Raw genomic sequence first — 13,720 nt, 5'->3', positions numbered from 1 at the left:
CACCAACTCCCAGAGTTTACCCAAACTCATGTCAATCGAGTCAGTGATGCCATCCAGCATTCTCACCCTCTGTCGTCCCCTTCTCCTCCTGCCCCCAATCCCTCCCAGCATCAGGGTCTTTTCCAATGAGTCAGCTCTTCGCATCAGGTGGCCAAAGTATTGGAGTTTCAGCTTCAACATCAGTCCTTCCAGTGAACACCCAGGACTGATCTCCTTTAAGCTGGACTGGTTGGATCCCTTTGCAGTCCAAGGGACTCTCAAGAGTCTTCTCCAACACTACAGTTCAAAAGCATCAATTCGTTGTCACTCAGCTTTCTTTATAGTCCAACTCTCACATCCATACACAACCACTGGAAAAACCATAGCCTTGACCAGATGGACCTTTGTTGGCAAAGTAATGTCTCTGCTTTTTAATATGCTATCTAGGTTGGTCATAACTTTTCTTCCAAGGAGTAAGCGTCTTTTAATTTCATGGGTGCAGTCACGATCTGCAGTGATTATGAAGCCCAAGAAAATAAAGTCTATCATTGTTTCCATTTTTTTCCCCATCTATATGCCATGAAGTGATGGGACTGGATGCCATGATCTTAGTTTTCTGAATGTTGAGTTTTAAGCCAACACTTTCACTCTTCTCTTTCACGTTCATCAAGAGGCTCTTTAGTTCCTTTTCACTTTCTGCCATTACATTGGTATCATCTGCATATCAGAGGTTGTTGATATTTCTCCTGGCAATCTTGATTCTAGCTTGTGCTTCATCCAGCCTGGCATTTCGCATGATGTACTCTGCATATAAGTTAAATAAGCAGGGTGACAATATACAACCTTGATGTACTCATTTCTCATTTTTTAACCAGTCCATTGTTCCATGTCCAGTTCTAACTGTTGCTTCTTGACCTGCATACATATTTCTCAGGAGGCAGGTAAGGTAGTCTGGTATTCCCATCTTTTGAAGAATTTTCCACAATTTGTTGTGATCCACACAGCCAAAGGCTTTAGCATAGTCATAAAACAGAAGTAGATATTTTTCTGGAGTTCTCTTGATTTTCTATGATCCAATGGATATTGGCAATTTGATCTCTGGTTCCTCTGCCTTTTCTAAATCCAGTTTGAACACCTGGAAGGTTCACAGTTCACGTACTGTTGAAGCCTGGCTTGGAGAATTTTGGGCATTACTTTGCTGGCATGTGAGATGAGTGCAACTGTGAGGTAGTTTGAATATTCTTTGGCATTCCTCTTCCTTGGGATTGGAATGAAAACTGACCTTTTCCCGTCCTGTGGCCACTGCTGAGTTCCAAATTTGCCAACATATTGAGTGCAGCACTTTCACAGCATCATCTTTTAGGATTTGAAACAACTCAGCTGGAATTCCTTCACCTCCACTAGCTTTGTTCATAGTAATGCTTCCTAAGGCAAACTAGATGTCGCAGTCCAGGATGGCTGGCTCTAGGTGACTTATCACACTACAATGGTTATCTGGGTCCTGAAGATCTTTTTTGTATAGTTCTTCTGTGTATTCTTGCCACCTCTTCTTAATATCTTCTGCTTCTACTAGCTCCATACTGTCTTTTACATTTGTTATGTAAACTAAGATATTCACAGGTTTCAGGGGTTAGACCTGGGCCCATCTTTTTTATTGGGGGGATTCACTGTTCTGCATATAATAAAGACCACTTATGATACTAAACCTAATAAAATCTATGAGCTTCCTACTCATTTCTGGTTGTATAAGGCATTCTTGTTAGCTTATTTAATAGAATCTAAGTATACAGCTTGTTTGTAGTTTTACATAATATAAGAATTAACATATTTTAGAGAAATGGATATTTACCTCTGGCCACTGTTTTGACTTTTAAATTTGTTATCTCTACTTGCCGTCTCTTCAGAGTATATATCTGATCACTTAAGACAAGACAGGAATTTGTAATTTAGAACCACTTAACCTATTTTAGAGGCTTCCAAGGTGGCGGTAGTGATTAAGATTCCACCTGCCAGTGCAGGAGACATAGGAGACTTGTTTTATCGAGAAGATCCCCTGGAGGAGGGCATGGCACATAACTTATTTTACCTCATCTCTCTATTCTCTGTCTGTTCTTCTGCTCTTTCTTTCTTATGAATGGAAACCAGTATGTATGTATGTTTGTGCATGTGTGGTCAGTCTTGTCTGACTCTTTGCAACCCCGTGGACTGTAGCCCGCCAGCCTCCTCTGTCCATGTGATTCTCCAGGCAAGAATACTGGAGTGGGTTGCCATTTCCTTCTTCAGAGGAAATCAGTAGTCTTTTAGTGAAAAGAGTCAACAGCTACAAACTCTTTGCAAGAATATTGACTTTTATACCCTACATAGTAAATGTTTCAAGTACTTTTCACAGTACAAGGAATAAGTTGTAGAGTGCCAATAAGCTTACAAATAAATTTGCTAATCAACAGCTGCTAGGATTTATTCACTCAGCAGCTATTGAGTCTTTAATGATGGAGATGTAGTAGTGAGGCTTGGCTCACATGGTATCATGTGAAAATCAGCTTTGTGGGAGGAAACTCATATGAACCTTATTACCAAATATGCTCCTGAAATGATACAAGTTCATAATAATGGATATTTTGCTTGAATCTTTTTACTGACACAAAAATGTAAACTTAAAATGATAAAAATTTCATTTCTTCCTCATTTAATTTTTTTTCTTTCTCCCCATTTCAGCAACTTTATTATAAGATGCCTCACACCCATAAGAAGCAACAGCAACAAACAACAGTGATAATCACACTGGCAACTAATCCTGATATACCATGTAGCACGTGTGAGGCCCACTTTATAGCTATGAAACAGACAATGAGAAACTTATCTAAAGTCACGCAGCTCAATAGTCTGCAGTGTATGGCTTTGGAGATTGTGCTGGTAATCTCTGAGTAAACTAGTTTTTTGTTACTTAATCAATAGTCAGTCAACTTACAACTGTGCTTTAGCAAAATTATAGTTTATTGCTATAAGAATGTACAATACTGACATTTCAGGGTGCATTCTACAAATGCTAGATAAAATATTTATGCTAATGCATTTAATATATATTTAACAGTCTAGTTATTATTTTCTGATAAAAATTGATGTCAGGAGTCTGTGGGTATTCAGCTTTGTAAGTCCTGTCATGTTCAAATATTATTTTGGTTTCATGAATGATTGATACTTTGGGTAGATCTTGAACTATGGGTCCAAAGTCTCTGATACTTGCAGTGTTCTGCAGTGCTTCCCCAGTCTTCTAAGAATCAATATTAATGATAAGATATCTGACTCTTGTTCCATCACAGACTTTATTTTCCTCACTTGGCTCTTTTCAAAAGTTGCTCAGTATTCTTGATATTTTTTAGCTATAAAAAGCTTGTCTTGCAATTTTGAGTTCCTCCTTAGTGTTTTCTTTTATTCTCCATCAAGCCAATCATTTGTTTGCAAGTTGTTACTTTTCTTTATTGGGGAGTTTTAACGTTATTTTTCTAATTATTTTCTCTCCTGTGTTGCCTTTATTATCTGTTTCCCACAACGTAACTATAGGGTAAGGGATAGACCTCCTTTCTTTATTTCCCATGTCTCTTTACTTGCTTTTTACTTTTTATATCTGTTGTCTTTTTTTGCTTAAAGTTATAGAAACTTTTCTCAAAATTGTCGATCGCATCACCCGCTTGTCTTTGTCCACTCTATTAACCGATCTTATTAATTTTTTTTTATTTTGTCAATTTTACTCAAGGAAATGAGCGATGAAGGTGAGCTGAGATTCCAATAAATAATTTCAGTTGTTCAGAAACTAGAGGTAAAGGGATGTGAGAAAGTTCCAAGTTCTATTGGTCCCTGATTTTGAGAACATTTCTCTTCCATTTCTGGCTTTATGGGTTTACTTATACAACTTGCTGCTATATAAAAATCATTGGAACATAGTAATAAGACTGTAAATGCCCTTATTGTAGGGTTTAAAAAACTTAAAACTGATCCATCTGCAATATATGGAAGACCCTAAGTTACAAAGTAGAATGAAAATGTCAGATATCTTGGTAAAATTTAAAAAATTATATGAGTAAAATAAATAATTGATTAGGAAATTTCCTGACGATCCAGAGGATAAGACTCCGGGCTTCTGTTGCAGGGGGGTCCACGTTCAATCCCTGGTCAGGGAACAAAGATCCCATATGATGCCTGGTGAACCACTCCCCACTCCCCAAAAAATAATTGATTAGAGAGAAAAAAGAAGTTGTAGGTTCTGGGAGTACAATAAATTTTCACCATTAATACAATTTAAAGATACAAGGCGGGAGGAGAAGGGGATGACAGAGGATGCGATGGTTGGATGGCATCACCCACTCAGTGGATATGAGTTTGGGTAAACTCCGGGAGTTGGTGATGGACAGGGAGGCCTGGTGTGCTGCGGTTCATGGGGTCGTAAAGAGCTGGACATGACTGAGTGACTGATCTGAACTGAAGGATACTGTTTATATTTTCAAACCAAGAAAAAAAATCTCAACCATTGAGATAATAATTGATTTTTAGAAGAACTGCTTATTTCTGAAGTGTGGGCAAAGGAGGGTGGGGGGAGAAACATTTTCCCCTTTTATTTTAAATGTTGTTTTTAAAATAGGATATTTCTCTGATTTGCAGGTGAAAGCATCAGAACTATGAACTTTGTAAAAAAAAATCAGAAAAATTAGATCTCAATGTTAATATAGTTTGGCTTCACCTAACATCAATAGAAAAATTTCAGTTATTTGGCATAATTTCCTTAATTGATATTTTCCCTAGAAATTAAGTCAGAAAGTAAATATTTTATTTAGTTTACTATGATTAATTTATTTAAAAATACTTGCAGTTTTCCTTTCTAGTTAAGGTCAACTTGGGGTTTAAGCCTGGAGTTTGGTACATGATTTATTCAGAAACCATTTGAGTTGATTTCTCTATTTGGCAACACCTTTAAATCTGAACAATCTTTTCAGAAAGGAATTTGCCCATTCCCTACAGAAGCTTGAAGGGAAAAGAGAAAGGATCCCTGTATCACATCATTGCCAGTTAAGTCTTCTGTGAGAATCTGTTGCCTTGGAATTTGTGGAATTTGGAATTTGTGGGAAAAAAATTGGAATTTGTGGGGGAAAAAAAGAGAAATTGGAATTTGTGGGGGGAAAAATAACGGAAAAGAAACAGTTTTCTAAGATACTAACATTAGATGGCATATGAGATTGGAATTGGTTTCTAAGTGCATGAAAAGAGACTTAAATGAGAAAACTTAAATTGCATTGTTATTTCCCTTAATTTTTCTGCTGTCTAAACAGTAGAAAAATTTGGTGTATGTGTGCTTAAGTCTCCTGCACTTAGCACCAACCCTAACCTGCATGAGTGTGTTCAACCTTGGATATCCTGTTAACATGACTTGACTTCTGGACTGGACTTTAATTTCTTTAACTGTTGCTAACTTTGAGTGGTACCATTGAAAATTGTCAGTTTCAGTAGAAGTTAATTACTTATAGTGAGTAACAACAGTGGAATCATGGTTTCTTGCAAACAAAGTTAAAAAAAATGTGGGTTTATATGCCAGTCAGAACATAGAGCCCTCTTTTAGGCACTATTTAACAAGTATCAACTAGTTTTATACCACAAAAGCAAAATTTTTAGGTGAAAATAAACAATACATTAATAACTAATAAAATTAAATTTAACTTTGCCATGTTTTACTGTTAGTATCTTTGTGAGTTATCATGCAAAGTCCTGATGCAAATAGGATTAATATAAAATAATTTAAATGTTTAGTAGTTATTTTTGAGTAAATGTGTATTAATTTTTTTTTCCATTTTGCTTTTCAATGGATTTTATCACCCTATTTAGACATTTAATTCTTTTTGCCTGTGTTCCAAAAACTTTTTTTTTTGGTCTTAATTTCTGCTTTTTTTCAAGCCTTCCTAAATATTACCATTATCAAAGTCAAAGTCACTGTTGTATCCTGACTCTTTGCAACCCCGGGGACTGTAGCCCACAAGGCTCCTCTATCCATGGGGATTCTCCAGGCAAGGATACTGGAGTAGGTAGCCTTTCTCTTCTCTGGGGGATCATCCCAACCCAGGGATCAAAGCCAGGTCTCCCACATTGCAGGTGGATTCTTTACCAACTGAGCCACCATCTTTTTTAAGAACAGCCTTTTTCTGAGGCTCCCTTGTCCAGCATCTGAAACTCTGATGGTTGCAGTTTAGGGCTCTCAAGGAAATGGCAACAGATAACCTTTCATATCCACATTTTATATTACTAAATTAATGAATGTTTGAAATATAATCCACTTACACAAATTCCCCCTGTAAAATTTCACTTTGTTTTTATTGACAGAATTCCCTGTAAATAGCATGGCAATTTCCATCTCCACCCACTGAAATAAATACTTCTCAGCCTTTAATGCTGTTTTGTGAGACTTTCCAAGATGATTTCAGCTTTGAAGAATTTCCTTCATCTAATTCCTAAAGTACTTTGGATTAGCTTATATATAAAACCCAGTTATCATCTATGACTTTGCATAACCCCAACTGTGTACAGAATAACATTAAAAAAAAACTGCATCCACTGATTTTAAAGTATGTGTGTGTAAATATATATATATATATAGATATATAGATAGATAGATAGATAGATAGATAGATAGATAGATATGCTAGATTTCATAATGACATCTAGAAACCTCACCAGAAATCCTAAGATCTGCCCAAAGTTCAACATTCATGTTAGCCGCAAAAATACTCTCTCTGGCTTCCCCTCATCCACGTCTTTTTCTCTTTGACTAGATGATAACAGCTAACCTTTATCCTTCATTTTATCACATCATGATGTTCTTTATTCTTGCTAGAAGTGGTCATTGGGGTTTCTGCTGCTTCCCACTTCCTAGAGAACTCAAATTCCATGCCTTGTCCTCAACCCAGGGGTTTCCCACAGAGAGAAGTTCAAGAAACCTCCAGATAATAGTAGTTCTTTCCTCACTCTGCCTGATTTTTGTTGTGAGATATCCATGTGGAGACTTTCTAGTAAATAACTATTTCTACCACTGTCTTCTCTATGTCATTTTCAACAAGCATTTTATAAATTGGTAACAGTTCACATTTCATCTACCTTTCAAGACTGAAAAAATTGAGGACAGGGAGAACTTTTATTACTCTTAGCTAAACCTCTAGCAATTCACCACTATATTTATTTCATGAATGAAAAAAATATCTCAGTTATACATCATTTAGGAGAAATAACCACATAGTGAGGTCAGCTTCAGTCACAAACTTACAATATAGATTGTCATTGACTCTTACCACCCGTCCTCAAAACTTTTATTCCTTTTGCATGAGGTGGTTAAGAAGGTCTAGAGAAAATTCCTTTCCTAAGTGTGTGCATTTTTCCTGCTCCTAAATATATATAGAAGTGGCTTAATCAAATAAAATAATTTGTTTGCATATTGTATAATAGATTATGGCATTGAAAGTGGATAATCAAATCTCTTAATACTGCAATTTCTTATGAGCTACTTAAATGCATATATTATTTGAGTAACATGTTCCTATAAGGCATAAATATATGTATTTTAGAAATTACATTGATGTTTTTAACATTATGTAAGTCTTATGCATATATTATATTTTTACTTCTGTATATACTTGGGCATTCTTATCAAAAAGAATTAGTTACTATCTTTCACAATACAGCTGATCCCATTGGCAACTTATTAAATGTTAATTGTAATGTTGAATCTAAAATCATATCACTGATCTTTTCATACTCTGCTACAACAAAACCCATCAGTCTAAAAAAGTTGCATCTCTGTGTTTGTTTATATTTAAATCATTATGAAGAAAGTTAAAATACAAATTAATGAATAAAAAAATCTTAAATGTATGTATAAATGTATATATTGTATGTTTATATGTATATATTTATATGTGTACATATATACCCAGGTTTCCTTTTTCTTTGTAACAAAACAAATCTATAGTTATGTTTTTTCTATACAAAGGCCCATTGAAGATGTGCCGTATCATGCTTTACTAGCTTGCTATCATGACAAGCATCATCATAAACATCATAACATTGATAATAATAGCTAGTCTTTACTATGGTATTATTTTATACCAAACAGTAAGTGATTTATAAAAATTAACTCATTTAATAATCATAAAATATATGAAGTGAGTTGAACACAGGTAAGCTCAAAGTCGAGTTCCCATGTGGCTCAGTGGGTAAAGAATCTGCCTGCAGTGCAGGAGATGCAGGAGACACAGGTTCGATCCCTGGGTCGGGGAGATCTCCTAGAGGAGGGCATGGCACCTCGCTCCAGTATTCCTGCTTGGAGAATCCCATGGACGGAGGAGCCTGGTGGGATACAGTCCATGGGGTCACAAAGAGTCAGACACAACTGAAACTGCTGAGGACACACACACAGTCTGAAAGCCACACTGGCTTTTAAGTGGGTGAGGCAATGAAAATAGTTTGAAAATTGGTCTGAATTTCCCGATAAAAGCTTCCAGAATTCTTCCTTGGAGCAGTGTATGTATTTATAACTGACACAATACAATCATCATTACCATAATCTTGATGTTACAAATGAGTGAAAATTTAAATATCTATATAAATAGGTTACTTTTTGGATTTCTGTAGTCTTTGGTAAGTTACACCCCTTCACTGCAGTTTCCTTGTTTGTGAAATGAGAACATTTGTTATTAATAAATATATGAGAATATGTGTAGCTCTACAATTTCTACAAATGGGTGATTGCTCTTAATTCACATTTTATCACTAAACTCAGTGTGTTATTCTTTTGCATTAAATCCAGAAGACCTATAAAAAAGTTACTCACTAAGTCATGTCTGACTCTTGGAGATCCAAATACTGTAGCCTGCCAGGCTCCTCTGTCCGTGGAATTCTCCAGGCAAGAGTACTGGAGTGGGTTGCCAATTCCTTCTGCAGGGGATCTTCCTGACCCAGGGATCAAACCCAGGTGTCCGGGATTGCAGGTAGATTCTTTACCGTCTGACCATACAGGGAAGCCCATATAGAAAGAGAAAAATAAATATTAATATATAATAGTATATATTATGTAAATATTATCATGTTTACATAAGTATATGTATATTATATATGATAGAGAGATACCTAATATTTTCCATAATATTTCAACATATATGCATACTTCCCAATCATACTTAATATTAGGCTGTTAATTAAAATCATGTATGTAGAGTATTAAAGTTATTTCTAAGAAATGCAATAATTAAACAAATAGGGACTTTTATAGTATGTTGTCTTATGATTCTTTTTTGAATTGCTTTGAAGTATCCATTACTTCTTTGAAGTTATTTTTCTTATATTGAGTTTTAGAGCATGTCTCTCCCATTACAGTTTTCTTCCATAGTGTGAGACAATCACATTTGATTTTTACTGAAGTGTAATGTTTCACTAGATCTTTAAAAATTCATTACAAAATACTGTTTTCTGTACATTATAATTATCCTCATTAATCTGTGATTTGAAAGTACTGGATATACTTGTATTTCTTCAAGTTTGTGGATCATATTATCTAGACAAGGATGAGAAAAAAACGCTTCTACTTAAGTGAATATTTAGAAAGTCTCATAGAATTATTAATGTTTGCTGGGGATCTTTATCTCAGTGAGCTTCCAAATATATTACTTATAAAAAACATAAAGTATGTGAATTTTAAACAATTTTTTTATGCCAGAAGATTTACCAGAGAATAGAACAAAATAAATTGCAGTATGATTCAGAAGAAAAAAAAAATTAATTACTATAATTTGTACCTTTTTGAGATGATGGGTGTTTACTAAACTTTATTTTGTATATAAATCAAATCATTATGCTGTACACCTTAAACTTTTACAGTGCTCTGTGTAAATATCTCAATAAAATTGTGATAAAAATAAAATTTAAAATATCACAGTTTTTTTTCTATGTATATAAATCATATGGAAGAAAAACTACCAAATGTTTAAAAATTATTTTCCTACAGTTTTGATGGGAGTGGAATTATAGATTCAGAACAGATTATTTTTGTATCTTATATACTTCTAATATAGAATATTTTGAATAAATTTGTACTTCTGTAATAACTACCAAAATGTATAATTATATTAAGAATATCTACAATTCATATACTGATATAGCACTCATTGCATGCTATAGGTAAAAACAATTGGAAATAGATAAAATACTAGTAATTTCCCCAGCTAGCAGAATACTTTTAGGAAAATTAATATATTATGTTTAAAATATTTATATATCCAATCTATTTAGATGAAGAATTTGATTTAAACCGATTAATAAAAAATGATGGCTTAGAATCTTTTGCTCTACATTTTTTATTCATTTCATGAATATCTGTCTGCTATAAAGCAAAAGACAAAGACAAAAAAGTCACACTATACTTTCAAGCTTACAGTCTAATTAGTATCCAGTGCACATCTAATAGATCCACTGAAAAATTACATTAATTTTTATTTTGTTTGATAATCAGTGTTAGAGTTGTTGAAAGTAAAATTTGGAAAGAGAACCTAAAATGGAAAAGTTCACAGAGAGAAATGAATGTTATTTTTCCCTTGTTACAAATGTCATCCTTCATTCTAAAAACAGACTTGATAATACTTTGAGGAAAGTGTCATCCTGTTTCTCCTCATTAAGTATATTAGCTGCAGATTTTTTGTAGATATTCTTTATCATGTTGAGGAAGTGTCTGTCTATTCCAAATTTGCTGAGAGTTTTTAAACATGAAAGATAGTTGAATTTGTCAAATGCTCTCTTTGTATCAACTCATTATGATCATGTGGTATTTAGCCTTTTTATGTGGTGGACTACATTGGTTTTCAAAGACTGAATCAGTATTGCATACCTGAAATAAATCCCACTTCTTCATGGTATACTATTCTCCTTATTCTTTGTTGGGTTTGATTTCCTAGTAGTTCATTGAAGCTTTGGACATATATATTATGAGAGATATTGATGTATAATTTTTGTTTATTGTAATGTCTATCTGGTTTGGTGGAGGACAGAGGAGTTGAACAGGACTTAGCAACTGAACAACTATCTGGTTTTGATATTAAGTCACCATTGGCCTCACAGAATGAGTTAGGAAGTGTTCCCTTTGTTTATGATACAGATTGGAGAATTGATACCATTTTTTTTCCCTTAAATGTTTGCTAGAGTTCACTGGTGAAACATGACAACCTTGTACTTTTGTATTGGAAAGTCATTAATACTTACTCAATTTTTAATAGGTATAGACTAATTCAGATTATCTATCTATCCTTGTGTGAGCTTTGATGGTATGTGTCTTTCAAGGAATTGATCCATTTCATAAGATTTATCAGATCTCAGGGCATCTAGTTGTTTATCATATTCCTTTATTACTATTTCATATCTGTGGGATTAGTAATTATGAACCCTGTTTCATTTTTGACACTGGTAATTTGTCTTCTCTTGTTTTTTCTTGGCTAACTTGGCGTGTAGTTTATCAATTTCATTGATGTTTTCAAAGAAGTATCTCCTGGTGTTGATTTTTTTTTCTGTTTTCCTTCTTCCAGTTTCATTGATTTCTGCTCTAAATTTTACTATTTCCTTTGTTCTACTTTCAGTTTCAATTACTCCTTTTCCCCCCTCTATTTTTCATTTTTTAGATCATCTTTTCTAATACATGTAATGAGTGCTATCAATTTTCCTCTAAGCACTGATTTTGCTGTATGCCATAAATTTTGATAAATTCTGTTTTCTCATTTAATTCAAAATATTAAAAAATTACTCTTGGACTTATGGTTTGTTTAAAAGTATGTTGTTCAATTTCCAAATATTTGGATATTTTCAAACTTAGTTTCTTTTTTTTTCCATTTATTTTTATTAGTTGGAGGCTAGTTACTTTACAATATTGTAATGGTTTTTGTCATACATTGACATGAATCAGCCATGGATTTACATGTATTCTATCTGGTTTAATTTCAGTGCAATCTGAAAACATACTTTGTATGATTTCCATTTTTTCAGATTTGTTAAGACATATTTTGTGGCTTAAATTGTGGTCTGTATTGGTGAATGTGCCATGGAAATCGAGAAGAATGTGTTTTCTGCTTGTTTGATGATAATGTCATTGATCCGTAATGTCATATAGGTCAAGTTAATTGATGGTGCTTTTTAACTCAAGTATATCTTACTTGGTAAAGAATCTGCCTGCAATACAGGCAGGAAACCTGGGTTTGATCCCTGGGTCGGGAAGATCCCCTGGAGGAGGACATGGCAGACCACTCCCATGTTCTTGCCTGGAGAATCCCCATGGACAGAGGAATCTGGCGGGCTACAGTCCACGGGGTCACGAAGAGTCGGACACAACTGAGAGACTCAGTCCATATCTTACTAATTTTCTGCCTGCTTGATCTATTAATTATTGAAATGCAACCTTCAACTTTAATAGTGGATTTGTCTCTTTCTCCTCCAAGTTCTACTAGTTTTATGTTCTATATTAATATTTTGACACTCTTGTTTGTTGCATACACATTTAGGATTGCTATGACTTCTTGGGGAATTTATTCTTTTATAATTATGTGGTGTCCTCCTTCATACCTCATAATTTTTTGTTCTGAAGTTTATTTTGCCTCAAATTTATTTTTTGTCTTTATATTTAAAGTGGGTTTATTGTAGATTACATATTTTTTTTAATCTACTTAGATAGTTTCTGTCTTCTAATTGGTGCACTTAGATAATTCACATTTAAGTAGTTATGATATAGTTGGATTGATATCTATCATGTTGTAATTATTTTCCATTTATTGCATTTTTGCTTTGGTAAGTAAAGATGAAACCCCCTAGGTATACTACTCCTTGGAATATACATTAATGGCTCCAGGGAAGATGTACACAGTTTTCTCCAGGGGTTTCTTTGAGCTTCTAATTTTCTTTCCTCAGAAAGCCCTGAACATGCAAAAACATGAAAATACTTAAATGGCATTACTTCCTTACAGTTTTAGCCAATCTGTATCATTTCTGGAATCTTTAAACTTAAGAGGATTTAATTTAACCTCCCTTCTTTTCCCCTTAATGAACATTTTTAGTATATTAAACACTGGATTTAACTTGATTTTGAACTTCATTCTGAAGTTTATCCAAACCTTTAAGGAAGATGGTGAATTTCTCTAAAACATTGTCACCAAACAATATTTATTTGAAATGATTAATGATATTCTTTTTACTGACCAATCACACTTACAATTTGTAAAATACAATCTTTTATGTTTAGAGTTTAAAGGATTTCCATAAAATGTTTTGATGTATATCAGTAACAGATTTTTGTTTTCATGGAAATTTTCTCTGGTTATAATAAAAACTGGTTCATTTCAAAACCAATTCACAACTTTGCATACTCAACAAAGTCCGTCAATCTCTTTTTCCATAAAGATGTGTCCAAACTTTGCTGTTGAATTCTCACAATAAAAGTATAACTTGTGGAGGGAAACCTGTGTCAACTCCATCTAGATTTATTTTGTATACCTGTATTTTTAAATTCTTCTTTACTCTTGTGACTACCAGGAAAAGTTGGAGTATTGTATTTTAACTAGGCTAATATCATCAGTTCTACCAACTCTACATCAACCAAAAAGAAATGTGTTATTTAAAACAAATAAATAAATACCCCTGATCATCTTTTCACTCTGTGAAGTCCGAGGATGTGTAATTCAGA

The 13,720-nt window shown here is 33.9% G+C and overlaps 1 protein-coding gene across 1 annotated transcript in view; it reads left to right on the top strand.

Moving 5' to 3' along the window:
• The window catches only part of IL1RAPL1 (interleukin 1 receptor accessory protein like 1), a 1,385,702-nt gene that overhangs the window by 346,673 nt on the left and 1,025,309 nt on the right, over nucleotides 1–13,720 (top strand). The gene's annotated exons all lie outside the window — the stretch shown is intronic.

This window comes from Cervus canadensis, chromosome X (assembly GCF_019320065.1).
Source record: "Cervus canadensis isolate Bull #8, Minnesota chromosome X, ASM1932006v1, whole genome shotgun sequence".
NCBI lineage: Eukaryota > Metazoa > Chordata > Mammalia > Artiodactyla > Cervidae > Cervus > Cervus canadensis.
The sequence above is the reverse complement of the archived record's forward strand: the minus strand, read 5'-3'. Positions and strand labels throughout refer to the sequence as shown.